The sequence below is a fragment of the Pan troglodytes genome, chromosome 16, assembly GCF_028858775.2.
Source record: "Pan troglodytes isolate AG18354 chromosome 16, NHGRI_mPanTro3-v2.0_pri, whole genome shotgun sequence".
Classification (NCBI taxonomy): Eukaryota; Metazoa; Chordata; class Mammalia; order Primates; family Hominidae; genus Pan; species Pan troglodytes.
In genome coordinates, this window is record NC_072414.2 from 67,194,377 (window position 1) to 67,209,815 (window position 15,439).

A 15,439-nucleotide genomic window follows, 5' to 3' on the forward strand; every position below is an offset into this window, starting at 1 on the left:
TCCCACCCCAACACCACCCATCGCAGGGTCCCTCCCCAAGGGCCTCAAGAGCTCCCCAGGGCGATGCTGTCTCCAGGCTGGGGGCCCTGGACTGTTCTGTTTGAATGACCTGTGAGGTCCACGCCAGTCTGAGGGTGCCAGGAAGTGCTGCCCAATCCTCATCATAAGACAAGGCTGTTGCCTTATCACATCCTCAGAACACAGCAGGCTGACAGCTGGACCTTAAAGTATTTTGTGGGGAGGGCGGGGGCCATCTCTGAAAGCCCTGGGGGCTAATTCCACACCTACCTGCAAGTGTACACTGAGATCCATGCGGGGTCTGCCCTGTGCCAGGCTCCCCAAAGCTGGTCACCCTGAGTGCCCTCTGGGAGCCCCAAGCCTGGGGGGCTGAGGAGTGGACCCTGGCCATGTCTTGGTATCCCCCAGGCTGTTCATGGCCAGACCCACATGAGGACAATGAAGGCCAACCCAGATGTGGAAATTGATTGAGAAAGAGGACCCCTGGTCCAGGCCCAGCCCACCCTAATCCCTTACCGGCCAGGAGAATCCCTTACCAGCCAGGAGAATCCCAGCAGCCAGAAGCCACTGCACACCCATGCTGAAGGCTCTCTAGGCTTCTAAGGCTTCAGAAGCAGGCGGCAAACACGAAGACACTCTCGAATTTCCCTTCAAGAAAGGACTGATGTTGCCCAGCCTTTCCCACATTTCCACCCCTGTGGCTGGGGGTGCAAGCCTGGCTGCCCTAACTCGCCAGGTGCCCTTCAGCAAAGCCCTTGACCTCTGGGGCTGCAGAGTCTTGAATGGGGGCAGCCTGTGCCTGCCCCACAGCCTGGGAGGTTATGGGCCTGAAAACACATTGAGGAGGAGTTCAGAGTCCTATCCAGTCTTCAAATGGAGGTGGTGACCATGCCGGTGATGGGGGTATGAGTGTGGGTTTGGGTGTGATGTGGAATGACTGTGGTGAGTGTAGTTGTGAGGACAGTGGCTGCAGGGATGCCGGAAGTGCTGATTGTGGCTGTGGTGGGAGCTCTATGTCCAGGTGTCATGGAGCTCACTGGGGAGGGGTGGTCCATGTCCCATCCCCTGGCCAGCTCCTGTCCCGGTTTGGTCCTGCTCCTATTCCATCGGGCTGCGTGGGGGTTTGGAGAGGGGAAGATCAGAAGAGAACAGTCCTCCTCCTGCAGTGCTTTTCCCGTGTGGAATCCTGATCAGAGCCCTGGACTGGGCAGGGTGATTGTGGAGGTGGGCGCGCCTGGATAGAACCATCCTTCTCGGGTCCCCTGTGCATTCCTCTCATGCCCCTGCCCCCTCCCCAGCCTCTGACACAGGAGAGGGCCATGGCAGCCCTAAGAGGCTTAGACAGCTGCCAAAGGACAGGCAGGGCGGGAGGCTGGCGCCTCGTGGGATGGCTCAGGTCTCAGATCTAGCCTCCCACCCCACCTGCTGGGGTCCTGGGAAGTTTCCAAAGCCTCTCCCACCAGGCTCCTGGCATCTGTGTGACCCTGCCATGATTTGTCCCAGGTCACCAGAGCCTCCTCTGGTGGGAAGATAATGGCTGGAAACCTTCAATAGGAAATCAGACCTGGAGAGGGCCTTGGCCAGACTCCTGTCCTCCCCACCCAGCTCCTTCTACCTGGATACCCCTTCCCCCATCTCCTGGGTCCTCATCTCCTGTCCCCTCCAGATCAGGCTGGTTGGAGCCAAAGCTGGGGGGCAGGGCTGTCTCCCCTCCCCGTTGGAGCTATTTTCCAAGGGTTGGGGAAAGCAATCCTCCACAAGCCACCCCTCCACCGCAAGGCCTGTAGCCCAGGCTGTGCACACCGCCCAAAGCAGCCCTTCTTCCTCCCAGTTCACCACAACTCATCTGTTTGGAAACCTTGCATCCTCCGCTGTTTCCTGGCTCCTCTGGGAGAAGCTGTTAAGGGGCCAGCCTGGCCAGGTCGGGGTGGGGACGGATGGCTTCCCAACGACAGGGAGGGAGGCTTGGGCCTTTGGCAACTTCTACCTCGAATCCCGGTTTCATTGGCCCCATTCTCCCCCAAGCCCTTCCACGGGCCACCCATCTAGGGTCCCGTGACCCCATCTCCAGGCCAGCCAACCCACTCTAGCACCTCCATTCTGCCTCTCTTCCCTGTGCCCCCAGGATACCCAGGTCTCACCTGGTGGACCTGGTGCTGCTGAGAAGCCTCTGTCTGTGGAGGCGCTGGTGTCCCACAGAGGCAGGGTGAAAGCAGCATCAGCACCCTCTGCCCAACCCCTGCTGGGCCTGGAAGGGCCACCCCTTTCCCTGGCACACTCAGGGCCAGGAAGATCTGCTCTCTGATGGCTCTGCCCACACCCTAGGACACTGGATCCTCATCTCCTGTACCCTCCAGATCAGGCCGGCTGGAGCCAAAGCTGGGGGGCAGGGCTCTGGCATTGCTGGGCCTCTGCTGAGAGTCTGTCGGTGCTGAGGCCTGCTTGGCAACAGTGGGGAAAGCAGCAGCTCCCTGGGACATGATGAGTGATAAGGGACAGAAACACACCTGAAGACCATTCCATGCCATCAGGCAGAGGGCTCAGGATCCAGGAGTGGGGAGGTGATGCAGGAAGCCAGGCACACGCTCCCTTTTCCCACCAACACCCTGTCCTGACCAAGGACAATTTTGGAGAAAACTCAACCAAGAACTGGAGATCCAGGCTCTCTGTGGGCCAGGGTCAGGGTTCAGTCTATGTCTAAGATCAGGGCTCAGAGAGTGGCCAGGATCAGGGCTGAGTCTGTGACAAGTGTCAGGGCTCAGTGTGGGGTCAGGGGTAGGCGAGTCTGGAATTTGAATGCTTGCCAGGCTAGACCTAGGCTCTCTCTCACACTGTTCTTCCCCTGCCCTACCCTCTCATCAGAGGGCATCCGAAGACCTGAAATAACCCATCCTGATACCTGAAATAAATTGGATGGGAACTCTGGCCTCACATCAATAAATGTTTCAACAATAATACTTTGAAAACAGCCGCAGTGTCCAGGACAGGATGGGGGTTGGGCCCCGAGGGTTGGGTGATATTCCTTCTGTCATGAGCCAGCTTCAGCCCCCTGGGCCAGGGCCTCCCTGGTCCTCTAGTCCACGACAGCATTCCCCTTCTCCTCTGAGCTCCAGAGCCTTGCTAGGCCTGCAGTCCAGCTGCAGTTACACCCTGCTGTTCCATGGTAGAGTCCTGCCCCTCTCCACACCCCTCCATGCGCCTCCCTGCACAGCTGAGCACAGAGGGGACCCTTCTCCCACTGACCGTTCAGGGCCGTGGCTTCCCAGCTGCTCCATTCCACTTGGCTCCCTGGGGCAGAAGGAGGGGGCTGCACTAAGGCTCATCCTGTATCCCTCCCCCGGGGCCAGAGGAGGGGCTGTGTGGAACCCCAAAGGGTCCTGGAGAGTAGGGGGGGCAGTGGGCAAGGTGGGGCCCCAAGGGGAGGAGCAGGACAGAAGCAGGTCACTCGGGGCCTGAGCCAGGAAGACATTTGCCTAGACAAACGGGCCATGGGGCCAGCGGATGATGCACTTTGCCTGTGTACCTTCCAGGGCAGGCTTCCCTAGCTGCAGGGATGGGGGGCCAGGCTGGCCTGCTCTTTCCTGCCTCCCAGCCCAAGCTCCGGTGGAGGCGGGGTGGCATTCTATCTTACTCTCCTGTGTGGCCCTTGGCAAGTGCCTGCCAGATCCAGACCTATCTGTTACCTTACTCATCAGAGAGAAGTGCTCTGAAGGTCTGGGGGCCCAGGCCCCTTGATCAGGACAGAACCTGGGGCTCACAGGAAGAACAGGGAAGAAAGGGTTGGGGAACCTGGAACCCTGCACATCGTCTGCAAATTCTGAATTCTCCATGTGGCATTCAAGGCCTCGGTGCTTCAGCTGCAGCCTGCCTTGCTGACCTCAGTCCTGGGGCTGGGTGGACCAGGAAGTGCTCACAGTCCCATCTCTCCCCCATCCCTCTGGTCACATGCCAGAGCCCTCCAGTTCCCTCCCTAACCCAGGGACCCAGCCAAGGCTCTCTGAGGGCCTGGGAAGGGTCTTGGGTTTACAGCCCTGCTCACTGCCTCATCACCCAGATATCCAGAATGGATGTCACACACATCTTCCAAGCAGGTTGACAGGATCGGAATTGGTCTTTGAGACACTGTTGGGGGCAAGGATGAGTGGATGTCCCTGCTGAACTAGGCAGACTACCTGCCTCCCTGCCCAGCCTTAGTCCCACTGGCTGCCTGTCCCTTCTCCCTGGGAATAATGGTGTCCCAGGCAGGAAACCCGGCTCCAAAACCAAGACTTTCCCTTTATCTCCAAAGGCACTTCTTCCTGGTCAGGGCCCTGACACCCAATGTCACTCACTCCTCCTGAGCTCTCAGGCCAGGCTGGTATCTGTCCTGCTAGAGCCTCTGCCTGGATCCTCTATGCATGGTGTTGAAAGATCATTTTTTTAAGAAAGGAAAATCTTGATTCTCATATAGATAAAAATTGAACATATGTAAAAGATTGTATTTAACTCATTATTAACGAGGGAACCTGGAGATGTTACAACCGGTTCAAAGGAGAAGTCAAAGAAGCATATATTTATATGGAGTCAAGGAATGTTGAAATAAATTTACAAACAGATGTATAAAGCTGGCTTTTTTACTTGGGGGAGGGAGTCAATTTAACCTCCACTGGACCATTTACTTGCATGATTATAGAGATGAATGATTTTGCATTGCGATCTGTCATCTGCAAGGTACAGAGTTGTAAAACAGCTAGAAGGCAATGAAGGGCTAGAATCATTAGTCAGAAGGGTGGGCTCTAATCGAAACAATGCAGTTTTCCATTGGAGACATCCAATAATGTTTTTTTCTTATTCCAAATTTTCTTACAGTGGTCTGTCTCTCTGAGCTGTGGGGCAGAGGAAGAGGGACTTAGGAAGTATTGGAGATGTCAGGGCAGGCTTCCTCGAGGAAGAGAAGACAAGGGAGGAGAGGAGAGGGACTAGCAGAGATCACTAGTTGTCCCCAAGTAATCTTCTTATTAAAATAATTAATTGGGAGCATGACTGAGGTGGCTACAGTACTCTGAGTTCTTTTTTTTATTATTAAAAAAAATTGAAACAGGGTCTCGCTCTGTTGCCCAGGCTGGTCTTGAACTCCTGGCCTCAAGTGATCCTCCTGCCTCAGCTTTCCAAAATGCTAGGATTACAGGTATGAGCCACCATGCCTGGCCATAACCCCACTCATCATGAACAGCCATATCCTAGAAAACAAAATTTTACAAAATCAGAAACTGCCAACTAACCTCTATCTAGGGACTTCACCAATCGGAAACCACCAACTAACCTCTAACTAGGGACTTCACCAATCAGAAACTACCAACTAACCTCTCTCTAGGGACTTCACCAATCAGAAAACACCAACTGTCCTGCAGGGATTTTACCAATCAGAAACCACCAACTAACCTCTAACTAGGGACTTCACCAATCAGAAATCACCCACTAATCACTAACTAGGGACTTCACCAATCAGAAACCACCAACTGACTTCTAAGGACATTAAGGCCACTGCTCCACTTTAACCAATCAAATGTTTTCTTTGCCTTGCTTTTGTGTGCACCTTATACAAGCTTTCCCCTTGAGCTCCAAACCACTCGCTGTCTGGCACTGCCTGATTCTTGAATCACTGTCTGCTCCAACTCCTAAAATTCTAAGTGCTTAGGTCTTTCTTTCTTTCTTTCTTTCTTTCTTTCTTTCTTTCTTTCTTTCTTTCTTTCTTTCTTTCTTTCTTCTTTCTCTTTCTTTCTTTCTCTCTCTCTTTCTTCTTTCTTTCTTTTTTCTTTCTTTCTTTTTTTTGAGACGGAATTTCACTCTTGTCCCCCAGGCTGGAGTGCAATGACACAATCTTGGCTCACTGCAACCTCCGCCTCCCACGTTCAAGGGATTCTCCTGTCTCAGCTTCCCAAGTAGCTGAGATTACATGCATGTGCCACCACGCCCAGCTAATTTTTATATTTTCAGTAGAGGCGGGGTTTCACCATGTTGGCCAGGCTGGTCTCAAACTCCTGACCTCAAAGCGATCTGCCTGCCTCAGCCTCCCAAAGTGCTGGGATTATAGGCATGAGCCACCGTGCCTGGCCAGGTTTATCTTTTAACACATCCTTAATTAGTAACAGTGTTCCTGTTTTTTAACTGGGCACATGGTGCTCCAGAATAAAGACTATATTCCCCAGCCTCCCTTGTAGGTGGGTGTGCCTGTGTGACACAGTTCTGGCCATTAGGATAAAGTGTCATGAGGCTGTAAGTGCACTAGACATCCTTGTTAAGTCACCTTACCAATTGTGAACTGCCACCTTCAGACTTGTGTTGGTGTGAGAGAGAAATAAACTTCTCTCTCATTTGAGCCACTATTATTTGGGGCTTTCTGTTGTTCCCTGTCCTCACCTGAGTTATACATCCATGCAGGGCAGAAGTCTTGCCTGACACGCACCCCTGCCCCACCTTGGCAGCACTCAACTCAGCCAATGCAAGTAGGACTTACTCAGTGGAGGCAGAGGGCAGTCAGTGGGCAGGCATTCCCTTCCAGTCAGCCTACCCTTCCAAGCCTTCTTGGCCTTTCATAATTTTCTTTACTCTTCTGCATGTCTGGAGTGAACGCCCTTCACTCTAGATGAGGGGACCCCTCATTCTTCCCAGGCTCATTCCTACCTCCATGCTTTTGCTTCTGACCCAAGGAGCAGGCAATATGAATAGACTTAACCAAGGAAAAAAATGGGAAAAGCTGTGCAATTTTTACCTTTAATAAAAACTGGCTACAAAAAAAACCCCCAAAATCTGTTTGAAGGCATCAAAGAGTTAACACAATAGTGAAGAATTTCTAGACTAAGACACAGGAAGAGACAGCAATCCAGAGAGGTAACTCAGCACTTGGAGCTACTTTTCACATGCGGTTGTTTCCCACCTCTAAAAAGGCAGCTGAGAAGCTGGGCAGTACATGTTGAACAGCCTCTAGGTGCAACGGGGACAAAAGTTTGAGTCCAGGGACTGCCAAAGCCTGGGGCAGGGTGTTGTGTGTAGCTCTCATAAACCCACAGACCATAAGGTGGGGACAATGAAAGGCTGTACCTTGAGAGTTAGGGTATTCTGAAAGTAAACTGAACCTCGCAGAGACTGCAGTCCAGCTTTGAGTCGCAATTCCCCCAGTTTTTTATGTTTATTTTATTATTATTATTTTTGAGACAGTCTCACTCTATTGCCCAGGCTGGAGTGTAGTGACACAATCTCAGCTCACTGCAACCTCCACCTCCCAAGTTCAAGTGATTCTCCTGCCTCAGCCTCCCAAGTAGCTGGGATTACAGGCACCTGCCACCATGCCCATCTAATTTTTTTGTATTTTTAGTAGAGATGGGGTTTCACCATATTGGCCAGGCTGGTCTCGAACTCCTGACCTCAGGTGATCCACCCGCCTTGGCCTCCCAAAGTGCTGAGATTACAGGTGTGAGCCACCGCACCCGGCCTCAATCCCCAAAATTGAATTTAAAATTTTTGGATTGCTAGTGCATTCAGGTATGTGGAATGGGAAAACAGAATTGTCTCTGGAGGAAGACAACATTATCGTAAGCCTCAAAGCATTACAAACTGATTTTTAAAAAATGTTTGGCACACAACTAAGGTAGCTAGACTCAGTAGGACACAACACAACATGAACCAAGAACTATCAGAAAGAAGCAACGATAGAAACATGCTCGGAGATTCCAGATATTGGAATCAGACACAGGCTACAAAATAACTATACTTAATATGTTCAAGGAAGTAAAATATAAGATGCAAGAGTTTAGAAAACTACAAAAAAAAATAGCACCACAGGTATTTAAAAAGTAAATTCTAAATTGAAAAGTACAATAGCATTAACTTGGGGCTCAGTGGCTCATGCCTATAATCCCAATACTTTGGGAGGCCGAGGCAGGGTTACTGCTTGAGGCCCAGGAATTTGAGACCAGCTGGTGGTCTGTGACTATAGGTCTGGCTACTCAGGAGGGTGAGGCGGGAGAATCACCTAAGCCCAGAAGTTTGAGGTTACATTGAGCTATGATCGCACCACTACACTCCATCCTGGGTGGTAGAAGAAGGCTCTCTCTTAGAAAAAGAAAGAAAGACAAAATACAATAACTAAAATTAATAATTCCATTCATGGTTTCCAGAGCCAATTAGACACAGTTGAGAGAGAATTAATGAACTGGAAGATATTAAAAGTAATGGCTGGCCAGGCGCGGTGGCTCATGCCTGTAATCCCAGCACTTTGGGAGACAGAGGTGGGCAGATCACCTGAGGTCAGGAGTTCAAGACCAGCCTGGCCAACATGGTGAAACCCCATCTCTACTAAAAATACAAAAATTAGCCAGGAGTGGTGGCACAAGCCTGTAATCACAGCTACTCAGGAGGCTGAGGCAGGAGAATCGCTCGAACCCAGGAGGTGGAGGTTGCAGTGAGCTGAGATTGTGCCACCGCACTCCAGCCTGGGCGACAGAGTGAAACTCCATCTCAAAAAAATAAAATAAAATAAAATAAAATAAAATAAAATAAAATAAAATGGCAAAAACTGCAATTACTTTTTCACCAACCTAGTAATTCAGAAGAAAATATTCAGAATGAAACATGAAGGGACAAAAAAAATAAAACACACAGAAGAGAAAGTAAGTGATACAGAGGATACACTAGGGATCCTCTAGAGATATATTTTCATAATTTAAAAATATTCTGTCATTTTAAAAAAAAATAGTGCTAAGATAACAGGCGTGAGCCATCACACCTGGCCCAAATATCTTTATTTTGCCTTTTTATCTGACAGATATTTTCGCAAGAATGGAACTTGAGGCTGGCAGTTATTTTCTTTTGGTACAGTGAAAGTGTCATTCCATGGTCTTCTGGTTCCTGAGGTTTCTGTTGAGAAGTTAACTGTCAGCCTAATTATTGCTCCTTTGAAGGCAACCTGAATTTTTTCTCAGATACTTTTGGGGTTGTGGGGGGACAAAAAAGGGATCATACACTCCCAGAGTGCTGGATTACAGGGTCTCACTTTGTCACCCAGGCTGGAGTGTAGTGGTGCGATCTCGGCTCACTGCAGCCTGGATCTCCTGGGCTCAAGCAATGCTTCCACCTTAGCCCTTCAAGTAGCTGGGACTACAGGTGCACACCACCACATATTTGACTAGGCCAAATATACCTTTAATCAGCATCCCAGAAAAAAAAGGAAAGAGGGGCCAGGCGCAGTGGCTCACACAATCCCAGCACTTTGGGAGGCCAAAGCAGGCAGATCGCCTGAGCCCAGGAGTTCAATACTAGCCTGGGCAACATGGTGTAACCCCGACTCTACAAAAAATATGAAAATTAGCCAGGTGTGGTGGTGCACGCCTGTGGTCCCAGCTACTAGAGAGGCTGATCTGGGAGCATCTCTTGGGCCTGGGAGCTCTAGGCTGCAGTGAGCACTTCAGCCTGGGCAACAGAGCAAGACCCTGTCTCAAAATAAATAAATAAAGGGATAGAAAGAGATAATGAGGCAGAAGCAATATTTTAAAAAAATAATGACAGAGAATACTTTTTAAATTATGAAAAACAATAGTTCACAGATTTAAGAAGCCTCCTGAACCCCAAGCAGGACAAATAAAAATAATAGTACACCTAGACACGTTATGGTAAAATTGCAGAAAACCAAAGGCAAAAACTTTCTTTAATCTTAAAAGTATCCGAGCCAGTCCTAGTGGCTCATGCCTGTAATGCCAGCACTTTGAGAGGCTGAGGTGGGTGGTTTGCTTGAGCTCAGGAGTTAAAGGCTGGCGTAGGCAACATGGTGAAACCCTGTCTCTACAAAAAATAGAAAAAATTAGTCAAGTGTGGTGGTGTATGCCTGGAGTCCCAGCTACTTGAAGTGCTGAGGTCGAAGGATTGCTTGAGCCCAGGAGGTCTGGGCTGCAGTGAGCTGAGATTGCACCACTGCACTTCAGCCTGGGTGACAAAGTGAGACCCTGTAATCCAGCACTTTGGTAGTGCATGACCCCTTTTTTTGGTCCCCTACCAAAAAAGAGTATCTGAGAAAAAATTCAGATTGCCTTCAAAGGAGCAACAATTAGGCTGTCAGTCAACAGACACCTCAGGAACCAGAAGACCATGGAATGACACCTTCACTGTACCAAAAGAAAATAACTGCCAGCCTCAAGTTCCATTCTTAGTGAAAATATCTGTCAGATAAGAAGACAAAATAAAGATATTTGGGCTAGGTGTGGTGGCTCATGCCTGTAATCCCAGCACTTTGGGAGGCTGAGGTGGGTGAATCACCTGATGTCAGGAGTTTGAGACCAGCCTGACCAATATGGTGAAACCCTATCTCTACTAAAAATACAAAAATTAGCCAGCCATGGTGGCATGTGGCTGTAGTCCCAGCTACTCGGGAGGCTGAGGCAGGAGAATCACTTGAACCTGGGAGGTGGAGGTTGCAGTGAGCTGAGATCATGCCACTGTACTCCAGCCTGGGTGACAGAGCGAGACTCCATCTCAAAAATAATAATAAAAATAAAATAAAATTTTTAAAAAAATTTTAAAAAGTAGCCCTAGGGAGTAGACTTTTAGGACAGGATCCTGGAACTCACTAATCAGGTGGCAACAGGATCCATTGTTGGTGGTAAGTGGGGTAGTGATGTGCTGGTGGGCTATAGCAATACCATCACTAGGAAACTCACCTACTGTGGATTGGGATATGGTACAGGTAGAAGGGCAGGCATTGCTGATGCAGTAGCGCTAGAACAAAGTTCTCCAAATCTGGTTCCTGGATCATCAGCAGCAGCACGGCTGCATGCTTGAGACCTGGCGTTGGAGACCGGCCTGGGCAACATAGGTAGACCCTGTCCACAAAATATTTAAAATTAGCTAGGTGTGGTGGCACATGCCTGTGGTTCCAGCTACTCAGGAGGCTGAGGTGGGAGGATTGCTTGAGCCCAGTAGGTTGAGGCTGCAGCAAGCCATGATCACACCACTCCACTCCAGCCGGGGTAACAGAGCAAGACCTCATGTCAAAAAAAAAAAAAAAAAAAGAAGAAGACAAAGAAAGGGCTGGGCACAGTGGCTCACACCTGTAACCCAACACTTCAGGAGGCCAGGGTGGGTGGACCTCTTGAGTTCAGGAGTTTGAGACCAGACTGGGCAACATGGCAAAACCCCATCTTTACCAAAAATACAAAAAATTAGCCAGGCATGGTGTTGCGCACCTGTGGTCCCAGCTATTCAAGAGGCTGAGGTGGGAAGGATTGCTTGAGCCTGGGAGGTGGAGGTTGCAGTCAGTTGAGAACATGCCACTGCACTCCAGCCTGGGTGACAGAGTGAGATCCCATCTCAAAATAAAGAAAAGAAAAGAAATGAAACGAAACGAAATGAAACAAAATGAAAAGAAAAGGGATCCTGATATCTGATATGGAGAAACTTAAGTGGATACATCTGAGAACTTTGAACCTCCAGTTTCCACTAAATGCTCTGGTCTAAAGGAAGTAGCCCCATTTCCTTGCTAAGAGAAGGGCAGCTGCCCCTTGCCTGGAGACTAGGCAAAGAGCCTCCAACAAGGCCTTACAGCAGGATGAGGTGTGTCGTCATTGCTGCCCCACATTGACACCAGGCTATGGTCATTCCTCATCATGGCCCAAGGTCACAGGCACAATCTGCTCTGGGAGAATGATTTTTTTTTTTTTTTTTTGCCAAAAATGCAGGAGCTGCCAAGTGCATACTGGCAGAATCTAGGAGAGGAGGTGAAGAAGTGGGCATAAGGGTGTTGGACCAGGGGGAGACTAAAGGCTGTATACACGAGAATACAGTGACCTGGGAGCACTCTCAGGATTTAATGGCTTGGCAAAGACACCTGGGGCTCCAACACACTGCTGAGTGGCTCCTTGAAATGTGGACGGAACAGTTGCTGCAGTGAATTAGGAGGAGATTATAGAATTGCATTTGCAAAGCGTCAAAGAAGCCGGAAAGTACAGGGAGGTAGGAATGTTGGAATGGTTCATTATATGCCAGCAGATTCGGAATCCACCACTTGACTGTGTGCCCTTGGAGGGCTCACAGGAACTCCCCTCTCTAGGCAAGCAAGGAAGGCACTAGTGAGAAGGACACCTGAATCTTTGAGAGACTCAGTGGCACTATCCTTGGTAGGCCAGGATCGACAAGAGGAGATGCTGCCATGAGACCAGGCTTCGTGGTGTCAGTGGGAACTGTGGAAGGCGAGAACAGCGGATGCCAGGTGGTGGCCCTTCACCATCATCCACAAGGTGGATGTAATTAACTTAATTGGTAGGAAGGCTAGAGTGACAGCCAGGATGCCTTGACCTCCAGGGAGCTGTTGTGTTAGCTACAAACTGATGGCATTCATGCATACTGCTGCACTCCAGCCTGGGCAACACAGTGAGACACTGTCTCAAAAACAAAACAAAACAAAAAAAGTGTTGCTATAATGGCACCAATTGTATATGAAGTTCCTGAAATTCTGACCTCCACTAATATTATTGTGTGATTAAAAAAAATTCCATACTTGAAAGCAACACACCAATAGAGGCAAGCAAACCATGTTTTGCACCAAACAACTATCAATGGTGATGGCACGTGGATCTCCCTTTCAGAACCCTGGGATTCTCAGTACCCTAAGGGCTTTCTGCAGACAAGGTAACTATCAGAATCACATGGAGAAGACCAGAGCCTGGAAGGAAACCTGAGAATTTTTTATTTCAACCTTCTTCATTTTACACAGAGACAAAACTGAAATTCAGAGAGTTCTGGTTTCTCGAGGCACACCACTAGTCAATAAACACACAGAGCCAGAAGCTAGATCTAGCTCAGTGTTCTTTTCTTTTAAAGCTTTAAAAATTGCTCTCTGCTAGTAAAGCTTACAACCTGACAATAACATAATATATACACACACAAATACAGTTATTTCCAAAATAGATTTCGGGGTTGGGGGGGCAGACCCTGCATTTTCACAATTTATAATTTAAGAATTGCAAAATCTGTCTCCAGTATTCGTAACAGGATGTCATTAACCAGTCCCCATAGTGGGTTGGACGTCTAGGTTGTTTCCAACTATTTGCTTTTATAATTATCCATTATAATGGTGAAAAATTGGAAACAACCTAAATGTCCAACAATACAGGCATTAATTCTCTAAAAAGTGAATATCAAATAGCCATAAAAAAGACATTAAAGACCCAGAAGTGTTGCTAATTGAGCAAAAATACATTAAAGACCATTTCAGTTCAGATGCAGTGGCTCACACCTGTAATCCCAGCACTTTGGGAGGCTAAGGCAGGCAGATCACTTGAGGCCAGGAGTTTGAGACCAGCCTGGCCAACATGGCGAAACCACACTGTAAGGTACATGGATGTGCTTTGGTCAAGGAATAGGCTGAGGCGGATATACAGGCCTGCGTGACTCAGGAGTTTGGCGTGCAAATGCACACCTCCACTTGTCATATAACCTGTTTGTGTAAGTTCATGCTTGGCTTTATGCCACTATTGTATGTAAAAGGTATAACTGACCTACCTGTTGACATTGTGCATAAGAGACATGGCTCTTGGGGGCTTGGCTGGTCTCAGCTCAACATGGCTTAACATGGCTTGACATGGCAGGCGCACTGGTGCCCAGAGAAAGAGAGAGCACGCCAAAGCTGTCCATCTTGCCGATGGATGGGAGGGAGCCAGGACGCAGCTGGGCTTGCTCATGCCCAGAGAGAGAAAGAGTTAAGCTGCTGACCCTGAAGGTAAGGGAGAGCCGGCTGCACAGCTGTGTGTGGGGGCAGCTGGCTCAAGCCACCAAGACAGGGTGAATGGTAAGCTGCTAATCAGAGGGCTAGTGTAAGAAAGCTGTTAATGAGAGCTGCTGCTGAATAAAACTATCTTTCACCTGCCTACGGCCCCTTGAGTGTTCTTTCCGCTCACCCACCCCCTTTCCTCAGACTTCAGCATGGGCTGGACCTGGACCCCGGGATCTGACACACATCTCTACCAAAAATACAAAAATTAGCTGGTGTGGTGGCACATGCCTGTAATTCCAGCTACTAGGGTGGCTGAGGCACGATGATCGCTTGAACCCAGGAGGCAGAGGTTGCAGAGTCAAGATCGCACCACTGCACTCCAGCCTGTGCAACAAAGCATTACCCTGTCTCAAAAACTGAAAAAGTTAAAGACTGTTTGTACAGTATAAACTCTTTCAAAATATATACTCAAGCATAGAAAAGTCTAGAAATGTCATCCATGGTGATTTCAGGAAAGAATTCTAAGGTGACTTTTTTTGGTTATCTGCATTTTTTTTCTTTTATTTTTTTGACATAGGGTTACCTCTGTCACCCAGGCTGGAGTGCAGTGACGTGATCAGAGCTAACTGTAGTCTCGACCTCCCAGGCTTAAGCGATCCTCCCACCTCAGTCTCCTGAGTAGCTGGGACTACAGGTGCACGCTACCATGCAGGGCTAATTTCTGTATTCTTGTATTTCTTGCAGAGATGGGGTTTTGCCATGTTGCCCAAGCTGGTCTCACGTGATCCACCCACATCAGCCTCCCAGTGTGCTGGGATTACAAGTGTGAGCCATGTGTGCTGGGTCTGTCTTCTTTTCTATAATGATCATGACCATGGATTTCATGTACCAACATTTTTCTAACAATAATATTTACAAAGCATACTATGAAAAATGTTCAGAGAAAAAGAATACAAAATTGTAAAACTCATATATAACTAGTTTTTTTTTTTTTTAAAGGCAAGAAAGAAAGTAGATTGTCCAGGAAGATAGTTACTTCCACTTTGTATTTCTCCGGTGAACTCATTAAAAGGTCCAGGAGTAGAATCACAGGTCAAAGTACCCCGGCTTTAACTTCTGGTTCAGAGAATCCTAACAACTGACATTGTCACCAGCAAGGTCTTTGACTACCTGAGCAACTCTCACCTCAAAGCAATTCTCATCTGACATTAGCTGCTCAGCTTTCTGCTGATACGTTGACTCCAGGAGGCTCCTTGAGTTCTGTGTGTTCAGCTGGCCTCTGGTGGCCCCATTATTATTTTCTGCCAGGTAAAGGTCAGTCACCTGCACACAGATCTCATCACTCACAATATGCTGCAGCCGGAATCAAACAAAGGCAAGCTTTTAGTGAACACAGAAAACATATCTCCATTATACAGTCAACGTTCCTTTGACTGATCCAGTCAATCAACTCAAAAAAGGTTTTGGTTTTTTTTGGCTGGCAATTTTAGAAAATTAATCACACTGTGTCATTTTCTTGGAGAAAAATCGAGCCAAGATTTTCAACCATATCAGTGGTCCATTGTAAAACTTGCATACCTATTTAAAATAAAAACCATAGAGAACTCAGGTTAATGTACTGTTTATCTAAAATTCTAAGGATCTTTAAATAATTTTCCATGGGTCATACTTTTATTACATTTT